Source organism: Triticum urartu, chromosome 4A (genome assembly GCF_056163025.1).
Source record: "Triticum urartu cultivar PI428250 chromosome 4A, HENAU_Tu73, whole genome shotgun sequence".
Taxonomy (NCBI): domain Eukaryota; kingdom Viridiplantae; phylum Streptophyta; class Magnoliopsida; order Poales; family Poaceae; genus Triticum; species Triticum urartu.
Window position 1 is genome coordinate 214,849,325 of NC_141876.1, and position 18,625 is coordinate 214,867,949.

Below are 18,625 nucleotides of genomic sequence, written 5' to 3' on the forward strand. Positions count from 1 at the left end.
TGCACCTCTTAATCATGTTTTTCTCGCTATTCAATTGTTCCGGAGTGCTGAAGATATCTCGAAGATTCGTGTTTCCACTCTGCATTCGTTCAACCTATTCTGAGGTTGTTATCTCATTCAAGCCAATTAATTCAACCCGTGCAATCTATCTTTTAAATCATTCAACCGGGTATCTTTTGAGTGGGTCCTAACCCACAGGTCTTTTCCCAGGATCTTACCTGACTCTTCTAATTTTTCCTGGAGCTTCTAAAATTCATTTCAAAGTTTGATGTAGGAATGAGTTATCGTCAGTCATATGTCTTTCTCCAAGATCGGTCAAATTCTGTTCATCGTTGGTTGAACCTTTCTAATTTTCATCCTGGAGTATATCAACAATTCATGGTGGTGTTTCGCGTCGCCGTTCTCAACATTTGAAGACCGAAGAAGATTTTTTTTCCATATGTTGCTCCATTCTCTTCAAGATTCGTGATTCTAGATTGTTGCCATCCTCTCATAATTGTTTTTGATTGTGAGAATTCTTTTCAACCATCCAGAGAAATTAAGGAGTCTTTTTAGTTTGTTTCTTCGGAGCCCATCATATTAGAAGTATCCATTCCAGCTTTCAGCTCTCGTTCTCCAATCTTACAGGTGCATGATTCAAATATTCTCTAATCAGTTCACGATCTCTTTGTTCTCATGTATCTAAATCCTAGCAAGAATCTTCGTTCATTTGTCAATTCTTCACGGTGATTCACCCCTTTACTTTGTTCATTTTCAATTCTTATAGTGGTTCGTTCAAGATCTCTCTTCCTTCATTATAATATCAATTCATTCATTTTTTTTCAATCCTACCTGTGGATCGTTGAAGACTTTCTCAAGTTGGCGCTATATCTATTTTAATCCTTTCTACGAGAATAAGTAGTACGCTAAATCCGTTGCTTGTCATCAATTAAATTGGTGAAGGATACGCATAACATAATTCTTATTCTTGTTTCATCCAAGTGATAAATTCCTTCCTTCGGAGTTTGTTCATCTTTTCTTTCTCGGAGTTCGAAGCTCTAATTATCACGGAGATCCATCTAAAGCATTACAAGGTTTCACCTTGTGTTTTCAACTTCTCTTTCTTTTCGTTATCCTTTTGTTTACCGGAGTTCTTCATGGAGGCGCTACATGATGGTTCATAAAGGATTTAATTCCTTCTCGAAGTGTTCATCAAGATTCTTTCAAGAGGAGCTCAAGCATTCTTCATCTGGCAATCCAGAGTGCAATTCTTTCTTCCGTATTATTGGAGGTGGTATTATGTCATTCTTGATAATTTGAGTTCATGTTTCATGATTCACATGTTGTTAAGAATGAGGTATTTTAAATCCATCAACCTCTTCGTTGGAGTTATCTTGGGTTATATTTCACCTAAAACCTTCCCTAAGGAATGTTGCTATTTATGGTGTTTATTGATGATCCATGTTTCCTCCTATTCTCGCGATGAAAGATGTTTTCATCTCTCCGTCGCTCTCAAGCAAGCAATTGTTTTCGTTTGTGGCAGGTTTTCACCTAAAGTTCTCGAGATGTTTTCCATAAGCCCTCAACAAGCCTGTTCTTTTCGTTGTTGATTTCCCAACAAATCCGTTCAATCCTTATTTTTAAGGATGCTCTCTCAAATTCATTTGAGGTAGAACATGGTGTTTTTCTTCTCTGTTCTCTTCTTTGCATTCTTTCATTTCTTCCGGAGGCTTTGTATTGTTGCTATATTGACCCATCATCTTGTTTTGTCAAATATCATGTTCTTTTCGTGCTTGTCCATTTAACCGGAGTATCGTGCCCTCTTTTCAAGTTCTCTCATCTTATCAAGTTTTGCCTCACTTTTCAACTGGACTGCTGTCTGAAATCTTTCACCCATTGTGCCGTTATTTCAATAATCCCGTAGTTAGTGTGTTGTTGATCTCATCAAGTATCCTCATCTTGTCAAGATCATGTTCGATTCCTTCCATTTACAGTCGGAGTGCCGTCCAAATTATATCATTCTTATTCCTTCTCTATCTTGTTAACCGGAGCATTGTCATAATTGATCCTTATCGTTCCTTGTACTTCTCCTTTTCTACTGGAGTGCTTGCATGTACTTCTTCTTCATTGCAACCCTTTTCTCATGTCTTTCAACCTACAGGGTTCTCGTGATGTTCTTTGTTCCTCTTTCCTAATGGAGTGTTTTCCACTTCGTTCATCTTCATTGTATTCTTTTCTTTCTATTTTTTCAACCTCTCAAGGTTCTTTGGTTTCACTCATTTGTCAAAGAAGCAACTTAGTTTTACCCGTTCTCTTCCTCTTCCGTTTCCCTCCGGTGCCATCCTAGATCTCAGGACGAGATCCTCTCGTAGTGGTGGAGTTGTGACGCCCCGAGACCGTTGCGCCAGTTGTCTTCTAGTTATTTGCTGCTGTTGTCTTGTATTTTGCTTGCGTGTTGCATCTTGCCATGTCATCATCCGCATTGCATCTGCATGTTTTCAAAACTTGCATCCGTCCGGGTTCCCCCAGTTCTTTCTGTTGTCCGTTCTGAGCCCAGACACACTTGCACGCTCCCGAGGCACGTCCGAAATATTATTTTATAAGTGGCCGTAAAATGTTCTCGGATGGGTTGAAAGTTGGCATGCGGTGTTTTTATGTTGTCAGTAGGTCGCCTGCCAAATTTCATCGCATTCGGAGTCCGTTTGATGCCCCAACGGTTAACTATACCGGCAATATAGTCGGTCTCACGTCCGACGTTTTCGGTCTCCGGAAATGGTTGCCAGGTTGCTTTCCTTTTTCTTCGGAGTCGAACCAAACACTTGACCTTGTCCATCAAACCCTCTTTGCACGGTGCGTCGACCCCCTCGCGCATCCGAAAGCTATCCCGAACCCGACCCGAACTGTCCCCACCGTTGTGTCCGGATCATCCCCAAACATCTACAAAACGTCTCCGTTTTCCTCATTGGGCTCCCTAGCCTATTTATCCGATACCGTCCGATTTTGATCGGAGGGTCCAAACCTAATCTTTTTGTCCCTATATATACACCAACCCCTACCCAAATCGGATCAAACCCTAAAATCTAGGAGAGGTGTCCCGTCGCCCGCCGCCACTTCCAATCCTCTCGGGATCCCCTCACTCAATTTCCCTCGATCCCATCGCCCGGCCAACCAGAGCCACACCCCTCCCAGATCCATTCCACCGCAGCCGACCACCTCCCGTCTTTTCTGCGCCACCCAAATCCCCAGCAAGCCACAACCTCCTCCATCCCCATGCTCGCCCCCGACGCCCAAGCTCCTCCTCCAACCAGAACGAGTGCCACCGCCACCGTGCCAGAGATGAGTTCCTCGTGCCCTGCTCACCTTCCTCCCTTCCTCTAGTTCCCCTCGTTCCTCATCTTTATTCCACTGTTTGCGACAGATCGAGCCATGGCACCGCCCCAGGTTTTTCCCTGACCCCATGGATGCCCACCACCGGGTCGTCGCTGCCTCCTCACAGGGCCTCTGTGGACGCCAAACCGCTGGTTTCCTCTGCACCCTCGCACCCTGCCGGACCTCCATCCAGGCCTCCGTCACACCCACCGCGGCATGTCCCTCGCTGCGCCGCTTCTCCTTTGCAATGAGCGGCAGTTGCAGTCGCTGCAACCGCCCCGCGCGTTGACTGCATCGCCCCGAATCGGCCTCTTCTGCGTCGTTTCCCGCTCCTCCGCCTCACCTTCCTCCCTGGCTGCAAGCCGCCGCCGCCCGGATCCTCCCCAAGCTCCAAGTCTGCGAACTGCCACAGGTCGCCCGTCCAAGCTGCAGGAGCAGCATCGCCGCTGCCGTCCCGAAACTCTTCTGTCGCTCCTCCGGTGACCCCGCTCCAAGTTCCTGCCTCGCCGGAGTGGTCCTCGTCGCCGCCCTTCTCCCTCCGCCTTGCCCGCTTGTCGGAGCTCATCTGCTGCTCTGCATCGTGCCTGCTGCGCCCCTGTGGAGCTGCTCTGCTTCACCTCTGCTCGAGCAGGACGACCCCGCCCCACGTCTCTTCTGTACAGGCACGAGCACACGACCGCGTTGACCACGCTGGGTCTGCCTCGACCCAATCCAGCAAGTGGGCTGGCCTGCCCGGCCTCCTCCCTACCAACTGGGCATCAGCCCACTAGGTGAGGCCACCCCCGGCGCTCACTGTCCTGTGCAGCCCGGTAGACTAGATTCGGCCCGGCTACATTTTTTTCCCTGCTGACGTTTTTCCTAATATCTAATGCATTGCATAATTACAGAAGTATGCCATTTTCTTGCATTGCTCATAATTAAATAACCATGCATCAGAATTAATTAAACTTTATATGTAAAATGCTTAGAATTGCATCTAGTTTAATAATATGCCACTTTCATCTATGTTATAAATGTTAAAAATGTTGTTTGTTTAAATTTGCCTATAGCTATGCTAAAACGGTTTATTTCATAACTAAATAATCGTAGCTCCAAACCTAACAAACTTTATATGTAAATGGGGTAGAAAAATTCCTAGTTTAACATGGTGGTTTTACATTGCATGCTTAACAACTCTAAAATATGCTTTAGGGAAGAACAGTACCAAACCTAAAATATTGCACATGAGGAGTTTCCGGACTTGTTATTTGTTGATCCGGCCTCATTTAAACTTGCCTAGATAGGTAGTTTTGTTGTGCTTCACCCCTTGCCATGTTAAGCAACATTTAATATTGTTGAGTACATAAGCGAGATCGAACTAAATGATTGAAGTGGTGTTCCGTCAATATGCAACCAGTTGCATATTGAGCTCCACTTAATTTGTAGGATTGCTTGCGCACTTTTCCATGCCATGCTTCAGTAAACCGGACATGCCTCATACTTGATTGTGCATCATGCCATGTTCATATGGTAGTTGTTTACTATGTGTTTTACTTCTTTCCAGTGTTGCTTCTTCGGGTTGGTTCTGATAACGTCGCGTTTGTGAGGATCCATTCGACTACGTCCGTTTGTCTTCTTCGTGGACTCGTTCTTCTTCCTTGCGGGATCTCAGGCAAGATGACCATACCCTCGAAATCACTTCTATCTTGGCTTGCTAATTGCTCGCTCTATTGCTATGCCTATGCTGCTATACCCACCACTTGCTATATCATGCCTCCCATATTGCTAAGCCAAGCCTATAACCCACCTTGTCCTAGCAAACCGTTGTTGGCTATGTTACCGCTTTGCTCAGCCCCTCTTATAGCATTGCAAGTTGCAGGTGAAGATTGGAGTTTGTTCCTTGTTGGAACATGATTATATGTTGGGATATCACAATATCTCTTATTTAAATTAATGCATCTATATACTTGGTAAAGGGTGGAAGGCTCGGCCTTATGCCTGGTGTTTTGTTCTACTCTTGCCGCCCTAGTTTCCGTCATACCGGTGTTATGTTCCTTGATTTTGCGTTTCTTACACGGTTGAGTTATAATGGGAACCCCTCGACAGTTTGCCTTGAATAAAACTCCGCCAGCAAGGCCCAACCTTGGTTTTACCATGTACTGAATAAGAGAGGCGATAAAGAGTTGGCTTACAATCGCCACTTCACACAATACATAAATATAGCATTACATCATCCAGAATACAAATCAAGGTCCGACTATGGAACCAAATAAAGAAAGACAACCCCTAATGCACAGATCCCCGATCGCCCCAACTGGGCTCCACTACTGATCGTCCAAAAAGGAAACATAGTAACATCCTGAATCCTCGTCGAACTCCCACTTGAGTTCAGTAGCGTACCCTGCACTGGTATCATCGACAGCTGCATCTGGTTTTGGAAGTAATCTGTGAGTCACGGGGACTCAACAATCTCACACCCTCGCGATCAAGACTGTTTAAGCTTAAGGGTAGGAAAAGGTAGTGAGGTGAAGCTGCAGCAACCACTAGCATATATGGTAGCTAACTTACGCAAATGAGAGCGAGAAGAGAAGCAAAGCACGGTCGTGAACTAGAAGTGATCAAGAGGTGATCCTGAAACTACTTACGTACAAGTATAACACGAGACCGTGTTCTCTTCCCGGACTCCGCCGAAAAGAGACCATCATGGATACACACGGTGTTGATTCATTTTAAATTAAGTTTAAGTGTCAGGTTTTCCACAACCGGATATTAACAAATTCCCATCTGCCCATAACTGCGAGCACAACTTTCGAAAGTTCAAAACCCTATAGGGGTGTCCCAACTTAGCCCATCACAAGCTCTCATGGTCAACGAAGGATATTCCTTCTCCCAGGACGACCCGATCAGACTCAGAATCCCGGTTACAAGACATTTCGACAATGGTAAAAGAAGACCAGCAAAGCCGCCCGAATGTGTCGACAAATCCTGATAGGAGCTGCACATATCTTGTTCTCAGGGCACACCAGATGAACACTACGTACAACTAAAACCAACCCTCAAGTTTCCCCGAGGTGGCGCTGCAAGTGGCTCTGTTTTGGACCAACACTCAGAGGAGCACTGGCCCGGGGGTTGAAAATAAAGATGACCCTTGAGTCCGCGGAACCCAAAGGAAAAAAGGCTTAGGTGGAAAATAGTAAAACCAAGGTTGCGCCTTGCTAGAGGAATTTTATTCAAGGTGAACTGTCAAGGGGTTCCCATTATAACCCAACCGCGTAAGGAACGCAAAAATCAAGCAACATAACACCGGTATGACGGAAACTATGGCAGCAAGAGTGGAACAAAACACCAGGCATAAGGCCGAGCCTTCCACCCTTTACCAAGTATATGGTTGCATTGAAGTAAACAAGATATGATAATGATATCCCAACAATAAACATGTTCCAACAAGGAACAAACTCCATCTTTACTAGCAACTAGCAACGCTATAAGAGGGGCTGAGCAAAGCGGTAACATAGCCAACAACGGTTTGCTAGGACAAGGTGGGTTAGAGGTTTGACATGGCAATATGGGAGGCATGATATAGCAAGTGGTAGGTATTGCAGCATAGCAAAAGAGCGAGAAACTAGCAAGCAAAGATAGAAGTGATTTCGAGGGTATGGTCATCTTGCCTGCAAAGTTCTCCGAGTTGACGTAAGCTTGATCCTCGTAAGCGTACTCAATGGGTTCCTCGATCACGTACTCGTCTCCCGGCTCTACCCAAGGCAAGAACACAAGCAAAGGACCAACAATCAATCACGGTGCAATGCGCAAGCAACATGATGCAAAACATGTCATGTTATGCGGGATGTGACATGCAATGCATATGCGTGCTCCGGAAGGAAAAGATTGAACCAGCCTCAACTTGGGAAACCAAGAGTGCCTCTGGAAATATGAGTTGATTTCGGTCGAAATCGATATAAAGATCACCGGAATCGGATGCACGGTTTGTAAATGGCAAGCAAAACAAGAATGGCACAATTCTGCGATTAACAACACGATGCCATCTAGAATGCAACAAGAAACTAAGCTACTGCACTCCAACATAGAAACAAAGTACATGGAAGTGATCTACTCAAGATGCTTGACAAAAGATGAACACTGAGCTACGGCTAAATCACACAATAGCAGGTTCAAACAAGCATGGAATATACTAACATGTCAGGAATTAACATCAGGAAGCAATGTTTAGAGCAAGATAAGAACATGCCACAGGAACATATCATGGAAAAACAAGGAATGGCATGAATCTACTCAAAGCATATAACAAAAGTCCCTTACTGACCATAAGCCAAAAAGGATCAGAAGATATGATGGCACCCTTGTAAACATAGCAAGTTTCGTTAACAGATTCAGACTTAGCAGAAAACTGGACCTGGTATAAACAGAATTATGAAGGCCTCTTTGCGAGCTCGATTCACTCATCAAAGGGCATTGCATGACAAACTATGCATACAACCAGCAAGAAGACATTATTATTAAGCTAACAAATCAAGAACAAGCTCATAGAATGCATGGATCAACTACAACATCGATGCCAAAATTGATTAACATGTAAACAGTCTGCCAGAAATATTTTATAGCAAAAGTAGAGCAAGATTGAGTCATGCTAGGGCACTCCATAAATGCAAACAGGGGCACGGATGGATAGAACATGACAATATGTCAAAATCATCCATACTGAACATACTCAAAATAAGCATGGATCTTTCTGTAGCAACATGAGTACATGGCATTAAAATAACAGCAGGGAAATGACTTGGTGAAATTCTAAGTCTCTGAAATTAGGAATATCATGAGAGCTACTTTGCATGCATGTGCTAGTCACCACATTGATCACAAAAATACATGGCATACACCCCTTTAAACATGGCATGGCATAGCCCAAAACACATGTAGAACTCATGACCATATGCAGCACACAATAATCATGGCAAACATGACAAATGCTCATAATCTGATAAGAATCAGGAACTAACATTTTATAGCACTCTTGCATCAACAATTTGGGCATCAAGATGGACTCAAAAAAGCACGTCCCAATGGAACAAAATGAAGAGCACATCCAGGTGAACATTTTGATATATGGCACGCACAAAACGGAGCTACAGATGCGGAGTTATGATGCAAAGAACAGGGCTAGAAAATGTTAGGGACGTGGGGAAAACACGGGGTCAACCTAGGGTTTGAACGGATCTGGATCTGGCATGCGGACTTCGAGGAGCCCTGGAGCTCACTTTAGATGACGGGGACGGCGGCCGGAGCTGGAGTAGGGGCTCGCCGAAGTTGGAGGGCTTGCCGGAGTAGTCGGGGACGGCGGGACAGCGGCGCAGTCCGGCGAGGTTGGCGAGGAGCACGGCGGAGGTCGTTGGGCGCGGTGGCGGTGCGGTCGCCGGCGAGCTTCACCGGCGAAGGGCGAAGGCGGCGGCGGGCGGCGCGAAGGCGGGCAGAGGCTGCCGACGGGTGGAGGCGGCGAGGCGCAAAGGCGGCGTAGGGCGCGGTGCGGGCCGCGGGGGCTCCACATGGGCCAAGCGGGCAGGCGGCGCGGGGGGGCTCGCTGGGTGCCACGTGGCGGCTCCGGAGTGGCTGGGGCGCAGCGGCGGACGCGTCTAGCGCCGTCCGGGCGTGTCCGGCGGCGGAGAGGGAGCGGGGCTAGGGTTAGACTGCGCGAAAATCCGGGAGGGGCACATATTTATTGTTAGAGGGAGCTAGAAGAGTCCAAATGAGGTGCGGCTTTCGGCCATTCGAACGGCCGAGAGGATGGAGGAGGTTTGGATGGGTTTTGGGCCACTTTGGAAGGGGGTTGGGCTGCAACACACACGAGGCCTTTACGGTTCCTCGATTGACCGTTGGAGTATCAAACGGACTCCAAATGGCACGAAACTTGATAGGCGGTCTACCGGTGGTGTACCAAGGACGCTTGTCAAATCTCGGTCCATTCCGTGGAAGTTTAACACCCGCTCATGAAAAGAGGCAAAAGGCGGCGCCGGAGGACGTAGAAGTGCCGGATTGCAAAACGGACAACGGGGAAAATGCTCGGATGCATGAGACGAACACGTATGCAAATGCGATGCACATGATGACATGATATGAGATGCATGACATGGACAAAAAGCAAAACAAAGACAAGAACCCAACCACGAATCTCATAACTTAGAGCCGAAAATGGCAAGAGTTCCAATACAAATATGGTAAGTTACATCCGGGGTGTTACAACGACCCGCCCGGCCGCAAAGCTCCACCGCCTCCTTTTTCTAGGCGGCATCACGGGCTTCACAGGCCGCCTGGTATCTGGTTTCCTCCTCCGCCATCTCCTTCTTGAATGCCACTTGCCTGACTTTGTCAGCCAGCGGCAGCGACTTCCACAGACAAAGATTGCACTGGCCCCAAAACCAGTCCAAAGTTGGGGGCCCGGCGCAACCTCGTCAGGCGGTGTGTAGGGGTCCTTGTCGCTGCTAATTGAGTGAGCGTCCTCTAGGGCGGTGACTCCTCGTCGCTGCATGGGCAGACCGGCGGCTCCACGGCAGAGATTTGAGAGAGAGAGAGATAGAGAGAAAGAGGGCGAGCGAGGGCAGGATGTAGATGAGAATGCAGGCGGCACGACATGAGCAAGGTAGTATTTATTGGCGGACGGAATATATACCGACGGGGACAGTACACATGCCTGTCGCCTGAATTTATGAGTACTGTAGTTTGAATTACACACGATTCCCGCAGAAAAATCCGTGTGTGAACATAATAGCCAAAATCTGTGTGTGAACATAATAACTGACGGTTTCCAATGCAGAACTGTGTCTGATTAATGAACCCCCAATTCACCTACCAAACCTCGACCCGCGAGATAGACTGCCAATCGTGTGGGGGGCAGTTGTCTTCCAGATATTTACATTTTTTTGAACACCAGCTATTTACATCATCTGATGATTTTTTGACTCGCACACAAGCACACAATAATATGATTTTTCAAACCGTTATGGTAGGCATTGCATGTAGATGTAGTTCAAATTTGAATTACGGTCATTAAATAGTTAGAAAATCACATAAATGTCTTTAAAAGGTCAAATGACCATTGAAATTTTCCAAATTTTCACAAGATAGTTTGATTAGTGCATGTTAAACGTAGAAAAAAATTTGAAGGCCGTAAGAGGAAGCTATCTCCCGTTCGTCATCGAACATGCATTGTTCCCTCTCGAAACCACGAACCTTCTAGTGAGTTGCTCCGGTATGTGAGGGTTTTGTGTCCAAACTTTCGTCAAACAGGCCAAGTTTTTTTACCACATCATCTTGGTGGCATGACATTAAATCATCAAGGTTTCATGTTTTTCTAATCATTTTTTAATTTTTTGGAATTAAAATGCCATGCTACTCCATGCTTGTGTGCCCATGCCTTGAGACCAATATGTTTGAAAATTCCTTCTAATTTACTGTACATGGAATTAACTCGCAAACAAGTACAATAAATTTGATTTTTCAAACTGTTATGGTTAGGCATTGCATGTAGATGTAATTCAAATTTGAATTACGGTCATTACATGGTTAGAAAATCACTTAAAGTTCTTTAAAAGTCCAAATGACCCCTTAAATTTTCAAAAATTTCACATGACAGTTGTATTGGTGCACGTTAGATGTAGAAAAAATTGAAGGTCGTAAGAGGAAGCTATCTCCCGTTCGTGATCAAACATGTATTGTTCCCTCTCGGAAACACGAACCTTCTAGTGAGTTGCTCCGGTTTGTGAGGGGTGTGTGTCCAAACTTTCGTCAAACAGGCCAATTTTTTACCACATCATCTTGGTGGCATGACATTAAATCAACCAAGGTTTCATGTTTTTCTGATCATTTTTTTAATTTTTTGGAATTAAAATGCCATGTCACTCCATGCATACTTATGCATGTGTCCATGTTGTGAGACCTATATGTTTGAAAATTCCTTCTAATTTACTGCACATAGAATTAACTTGCACACAAGTACACAGATATGATTTTTCAAACTGTTTTGGTTAGGCGTTGCATGTAGATGTAGTTCAATTTTGAATTACGGTCATTAAATGGCTAGAAAATCACTTAAATTTTTTAAAAGGTCAAATGACCCCTAGAATTTTCAAAAATTTCACATTATAGTTGGAGTAGTGCACGTTAGACGTAGAAAAAAATTGAAGGCCGTAAGAGGAAGCTATCTCCCATTCGTCATCAAACATGCATTGTTCCCTCTCGGAACCACGAGCCTTCTAGTGAGTTGCTCCGGTTTGTGAGGGGTGTGTGTCCAAACTTTCGTCAAACATGCCAATTTTTTTACCACACCATCTTGGTGGCATGACATTACATCAACTGAGGTTTCATGTGTTATTGATATTTTTTTATTTTGTAATTAAAATGCCATGTCACTCCATGCATACATATGCATGCGTCCATGTCATGAGACAAATATGTTTCAAAATAACTTCTAATTTACTGCACATGGAATTAACTCGCACACCAGTACACAAATAAGATTTGTCAAACCATCATGGTTAGGCGTTGCATGTAGATGTAGTACAAATTTGAATGAAATGGCTAGAAAATCACTTAAATATCTTTAAAATGTCAAATGACCCCTAGAATTTTCCAAAATTTCACATTAGAGTTGTAGTAGTGCATGTTAAACATACAAAAAAAATTCGAAGGTGGTAAGAGGAAGCTCTCTCCCGTTCGTCATCAAACATGCATTATTCCCTCACGGAACCACGAGCCTTCTAGTGAGTTGCTCCGGTTTGTGAGGGGTGTGTGTCCAAACTTTCGTCAAACATGCCCAATTTTTTTCCACATCATCTGGGTGGCATGAAATTACATCAACCAAGGTTTCATGTGTTTCTGATTTATTTTTTAAATTTTTGGAATTAAATTGCACATGTACACATGTAATTAAATCGCACACAAGTACACAAAATATGAGTTTTCAAACCATTATGGTTAGCTATTGCATGTACATGTAGTTCAAATTTCAATTATGGTCATTAAATGGCTAGAAAATCACTTAAATGTCTTAAAACGTCAAATGACCCCTGAAATTTTCCAAAATTTGGCATGACAGTTGTATTAGTACTACAAAATTTCTCATACATTTAAAACACCATCCATTGCCACTATACTCCAAATTCGCCATTCACAGCTAATAAAAAATGTCTACAACATCACACATAGTTGTTTTCGAGGAACCGTTTGTGATGAAAATATCTGGATCTATTTAAGTCTCCCTCCTTAAGCTTCGCCGGCTCGTCTGCTCCAGTGTCGGCAACCACCGAATCCACGAATCCCGACCCCCATTCCCGCACCCCCTTATTGCAAAGATGACGCCATGGAAACACTTCATGAAGGCCCGTACGATGGCCACATCCCCCCAGAGCACCGCCGCCTGCACCGAGAGTGCCCCTGCATCCGCATTGAGCGCGGCCACTTCCATCGAGAGGGCATCTGTGACATCAACAGGGAAGCTGCAGCAGCCGAGACGGCTGAAGCTGCTGCTGCGACGGCGGCTGCAAACACCGCGTCTCCCCGACTCGGGTTGAGGCCATCCATGCCAAGATCGAGGATGCACACGCCAAGATATTCCAGGCCACCTCGGACTACAGCATGTAACCCATGTTTGAAAAGGTGGCGTTGGCCATGGATCACCTGCTTCCTGATGAGGTCGCCGAGGGGGAGCTGGAGATGCAGGACGGGGCGGAGATCAAGGAGCACCGGGAGGAGGAGTTGCGCGTGGTCGAGGTCAAGGTAGAGAAGAGTTTGTCCATCGAGGAATCGGCGGTGGAGTACCAACGTGAGCTCTGGCACAGCCACTACTACGAGTACAACCTCGAGGGCGGCGCGGAGGACGAGGACGAGGACGCGGTCGACTTCAGCAGGGGGACGTGGAGTCTAGCTACGGCGGCATGTCGCCAGGACAAGTATCTCACGCCGGCAATGCATAGGCTGGCGCGGTGGTGGATTTGTTAAAATTATGCGTAGTTAGGCTTTTGTTTTTATTGCTAGTATTTTGTTAGAGCAATATTTAGGTCAACTGGCTCTGTTTAATTACTAAAATTGCTCGATTCAGTAAGTGTGGTCTGTCTGCTGTACGCTCTTTTGTATGCCCGGATTAGCAAGCGATGTTAAATTATGCAATGACATACCCGGGAAAATTTCCACCAAAATTTGCATTATCAAACTCATCCCATGCACGTAAAGTAGAAGAATCATTTGCGATGCACACAGTCTTTCAAAGTGAATGGTCCGGCGGCACCACGCGCAAAGTTTCCCTCCACATTTCCAAAATTTTAGCCTACCGCCAAAATATCTACCCCCGCCCCCCGCCCCCTTCCCCCTTCCCCACCACCTTTTCTCCCCGACCACAAGTCACATTTCCCCTGTTTCCTTCTTCCTTCCTTGCTAAACTATAGCCGCTTCCTCGCTCTCGTCATCTCGCATCCTACCGCCGGTGTCGCCATGGTCTTCTTCAAAGACCTCTCCAGCGGTTCCTCCTCCGGCGACTACTCCTTCACCACCCGGGTATGCCTCTCTTCTCTCTCTCTCGGGCTATGACTTGGAATGAAGGATTTTTACCGAGCAGTTGATTTGAGTCATTTCTTCCTCTTGTAGGTCCCTAAGACCATCAGTGGCAACGAATGTACCGGGGTGGTTGAAGATCTATCTGCTCATTGTGACCATTAATCTCCATGCGTGAAGCTAGTTGCATTTCATTCTGTGGACAGTGGGAGGAAGTTTCTGGCATGTGTAGAGAAGGTTGGACCCTCTTTCGTTGTTACAAATCATTTGTTAGATGCGATTGAGACAGTGTCACGGTCCAACCCATCCATACCACACCTTCAACCAAACGCATCCTAAGATAGTGTCACAGTTTGTACCTAGTATCTTAAATTGTTGCCATCTCATCAGCGGTTCCATTAGAAAAATTATTTGGCACCGCTTCAACAGTTTGTGCAACCAAGTTTGGTCCACACATCCGAGCAGCCAAGCAGTAAAATAATAAATATTTATGGCACGAAGGAACTGGGCATCCGAGCAACTACGTGCTCCGTAGTCTGAGTCCCTGATTTTTTTTTGATGCATCGGCTCGACAGTGCAGGGCAGCGGTGCAAGATGTAGCAACAATTGTCTTTACCCCAGTTTTGGCATACATAGTGGACGGTCTTAGTGCTATTAGTTCTATGTTACTAAATTTGTGCATGTACACACCTGTTAGTATCAATTTGCTGTCATCCAAATAATGTCCCTATGCTGTTGCAGTTATATTTACCTTCCTCATAAAATGTTCAATTTGTTATTTATTGTACATGAGTAAGAACTTGTAGCATTGTTGTAGTTAATTGTAGCTTCTGATGTTCCAGAATTTGGTTGTTGTCTCAGTACCAATTATTTCATTTGCACATTGATTTTTTTGAGAAGATATGTCTTAATTAACATGTTTCTTCAGTTTTTTAAAATAAGCATTGGTGATTTTCTATGTTGCTATAAACCAACTTCCCCTACAATTGTTACTGATCTAGTTTTAAATATTATAGGATGAATGGAAGTGTTCTTACTTGCAGTGGGTTGATCAATAGTGGCCACAGTCTTTGAAGATGTGCCTAGCGATGGTCTGGAGCATGTATGAGGAAGAGAACACACGTAGGCTTAGGGAAAGTGTTGTCAACGCTGAAGCATATTTCAAGATGCGGGATAAAAAGTTGAAGGTGGAGAACGAGCTCAGAATTTTTTAATCAGACTTTGCTAACATGGAGGAGGCACTTTCCCAGTTGGCCCATGCAAAACGGGTTCTTACTAAACTGAATGCAGAGGTGGATAAGACGAGCCGGGATGATCTCGATCAAGGAAATGAATATATTGTTCTTATGAAGTTGAACTAGCTATATGTTGTACTGTACTATTTTCATGCAGCTACTGTACTGTGATGTTATAATATATTTATGTGCCTGATATTAAATTGGGAAACAACTGTTTGATATGAAATGTGAATCTGCGTAATACTGGAATTATTAATTGTAAACAGATAAAACTGCTAAATGTGTCATGGACATTTGCAAACGCTTCTAGCAGAAAAAGCGCTTGCGATGGATAGCCCAATGCCACACAGTTTTCTTCATCAAATTGTGTGTGATATATTTGATAAAAGCAAACAGTTAACCATGGCAAACCGTGTGTGATAGTTACACCTTTCACACACAAGACTACACATAAAACTATGTGGGATGTAGGTCCGAACGGAAACGTGTTCCTAGGATTAACTGTGTGGGATGTACATAAGAACGAAAATGTATTCCTTGGATTGACTGTGTGTGATATACGTATGAACGAAAATCTTTTTCTGGGATTCACCGTGTGGGATATACATACCTACGGAAATGATTTTCTCGGATTACCTTGTGGGATGTACATACCTACGAAAATGATTGGGTTTTGATGCCTCGCCCGATCACACACGGCCCCAGCCTGGGTTCCAGGAGGGCCTATCCCCGACGTATTCTGGGTTCCAGAAGGACACCCTATCGCACACACTCACTTGGTGACGGTTCCAAATGCCGTTGCGGAAAGGGATTAAAAACCGTTTGTTTAGGACCCACGCGCACGAGTGGCCTAACCAAAACGGTTTGAAAAATCATATCTATGTACTTGTGTGCGAGTTAATTCCATGTGCAGTAAATTAGAAGGAATTTTCAAACATATTGGTCGCAAAACATGGACACATGCCGTCGTATGCATGGAGTGACATGGCATTTTAATTCCAAAAAATAAAAAAATGATCAGAAAAACATGAAACCTTGGTTGATGTAATGTTATGCCACCAAGATGATGTGGTAAAGAAATTTGCATGTTTGACGAAGGTTTGGACACACACCCCTCACAAACCGGAGCAACTCACTAGAAGGTTCGTGGTTCCGAGAGGGAACAATGCATTTTTGATGACGAACGGGATATAGCTTCCTCTTACGGCGTCCAACTTTTTTCCGACGTCTAACATGCACTACTACAACTGTAATGTGAAATTTTTGAAAATTCTAGGAGTCATTTGACCTTTTGAAGACATTTAAGTGATTTTCTAGCCATTTAATGACTGTATTTCAAATTTGAAATACATCTACATGCAACGCCTAACCAAAACGGTTTGAAAAATCATATATGTGTACTTCTGTGCGAGTTAATTCCATGGGTAGTAAATTAGAAGGAATTTTCAAACATATTGGTCTCACTGTAGCGACCAGACCTCAAACTGTCTGATCTGTGTGCATCAGTGTCATCCCTGGATCGGTAATGCTGACATGCACAGTACTTGAGGATTTATAACAGAGTAGCAATCACACACTTATTACATCGAATGTCTCAAAAGAGAACTTATTACAATAAATATGGCTTAAGGCCATATAATATGATAAAAGCGGAAGGCTTGGAAGATAAAGTGAGTCCATCAACTCCGACGACATCACTGAGTGAAAGACCACGACCTAAGGCAGCTTACTCTTCGTCTGAAAATTCTGCAACATGAACATTGCAGCCCGAAAATGGGTCAGCACATGGAATATGCTGGCAATGTAACACAAGAGAGTAATGAACAGAATAAGGCTATCACTACATGCATACTTGGCTGGTGGAGGCTATATGGTTATTATGTTTTGCGAAAAGCCAATTTTTCCCCACAACAAAGGATTAGATTTATTTAACTATCATGGTGGTTGTTAAACATTGAGAAGGTTCACCCAACTCAATCCCAATTAGGCATCATCATTAAAAACCAATCAATTTATATTAAGAGTGATGAGATCCACATGATAATCCAAGAACTAGATAATCAAGATGTCCATAACCGAGGACATGGCTAACCATGATTAGTTTGTACACTCTGCAGAGGTTTGCGCACTTTTCCCCACAAGACTCGATCTCCTTCGTTTGATTTCTCACACTACATGGTGTTTGAGAAACGGATGACCGAGACACGGACTTTCAAAAGAGGTCCCTTTAACCGCTAGATAGGCATGTACACCTATAATCCCCTACATCTGCTAGCCCGTCATGGAAAGGTTTCCCACAAGTTACTCAACTATGCCAGAGCCCATAATGGCATGTGGCTGCACACGGAAGTTTCTAGCATGAATAATCTTATGATCCCTTTGAGCCTGGGTGGCAGTCCATAGGAGAATCACACGGTACCCCGGGATTTCCAAAAATACAGGCAACACTGGGTTCCCCAGATGCCTCAATCCACCCAGATGTGTATTAAAGTTGCCACCTTAAGTTAACCATTAATTAACAATACTCACATCTATCATGAATACACTCAAACCCAAACCACGTCTACGAGCATAGCATAGCAATATAAGCAACGTAGAAGTAACTCCCATAGGTTTGACAATAAATAGGTGAATAGGTACTACCTCATCTACTTCCCAAACCCACAATTTAAATCAGATCCTAACCAAGCAATTGTTTGAGGATTGATATAATGCAATAAAACTGGGTAGTAAATAGGTATGATCAAAGTGTTACTCGCCTTGCTGATGATCCGTGAAACCTAGAGACTAGTAATAGCACGCTTCGCACTCTAGGTACAATATCGCAATCAAACAAGCATACAACAAGAAATCAAGCAAAGATGCATGGGTAAAACTCAAATAAGAAGATCTAACCAGAAAGTTCAACTTAAGAACTCCGGTTTGCAAAAAGAATCAAATCAAACAAAACAACGAAACTCAAACTGTGAAAGAAACAAGCTTCGATTACTAATCTGGACTGAAGTCAAATTTTACATTAGCAAAAACTTGTTTAAGTTGATTAAACAGAAAGAGGGCTTCGAGACGAAACTCTAGGCGCTTGAATCGCCTGATTCTGATAAACGAGCAAAAAGATAATCTAAAACGAAAATCGGATCAAAAATCACGATCGAAAATAATCGCGAAAAATCCAAGAAAAAGAAAAACTAACGAACAGGCTAACGAACAAACGTTCGCTTTCTGCGGCTAAATGGTGAAAATCTTTTGTTAAAACGGTTTTAAAAGAATAACCGGTGGCGGCTACCTCGAGTCTGGCGGGATTCCGAGGAGGGGGCGAGGCGGCGGCAGGCTCCGACGGGGCAGCTCGCGGGCGGCGTCGGCGGGGCGGCGAGTAGCGGCGGCGGCTCGGGCTAGGGTTTGTGAGGGGGCACGGGGCGCTTGGGCTGTCGGGGTCCCGGGGTCGCGTCTTAAAAAGGCCGGCCCGAGTGTCCTGGCCGGGTAAACGAAGCATGAGTTGTATGAGATGC

The 18,625-nt window shown here is 44.5% G+C and overlaps 2 long non-coding RNA genes across 2 annotated transcripts; both read left to right on the plus strand.

Annotated features, from left to right (window-relative positions):
• Window positions 1–3,065: 3,065 nt before the first annotated feature.
• LOC147975413 (uncharacterized) lies at window positions 3,066–5,397 on the plus strand. Its single transcript, XR_015600761.1, has 2 exons — window positions 3,066–4,118; window positions 4,892–5,397. It is a non-coding gene; the product is annotated as an uncharacterized LOC147975413 (long non-coding RNA).
• Window positions 5,398–9,113: 3,716 nt separating this feature from the next.
• Window positions 9,114–15,345, plus strand: LOC147975414 (uncharacterized). Its single transcript, XR_015600762.1, has 3 exons — window positions 9,114–13,884; window positions 13,975–14,118; window positions 14,898–15,345. It is a non-coding gene; the product is annotated as an uncharacterized LOC147975414 (long non-coding RNA).
• The last annotated feature ends 3,280 nt before the right edge of the window (window positions 15,346–18,625 follow it).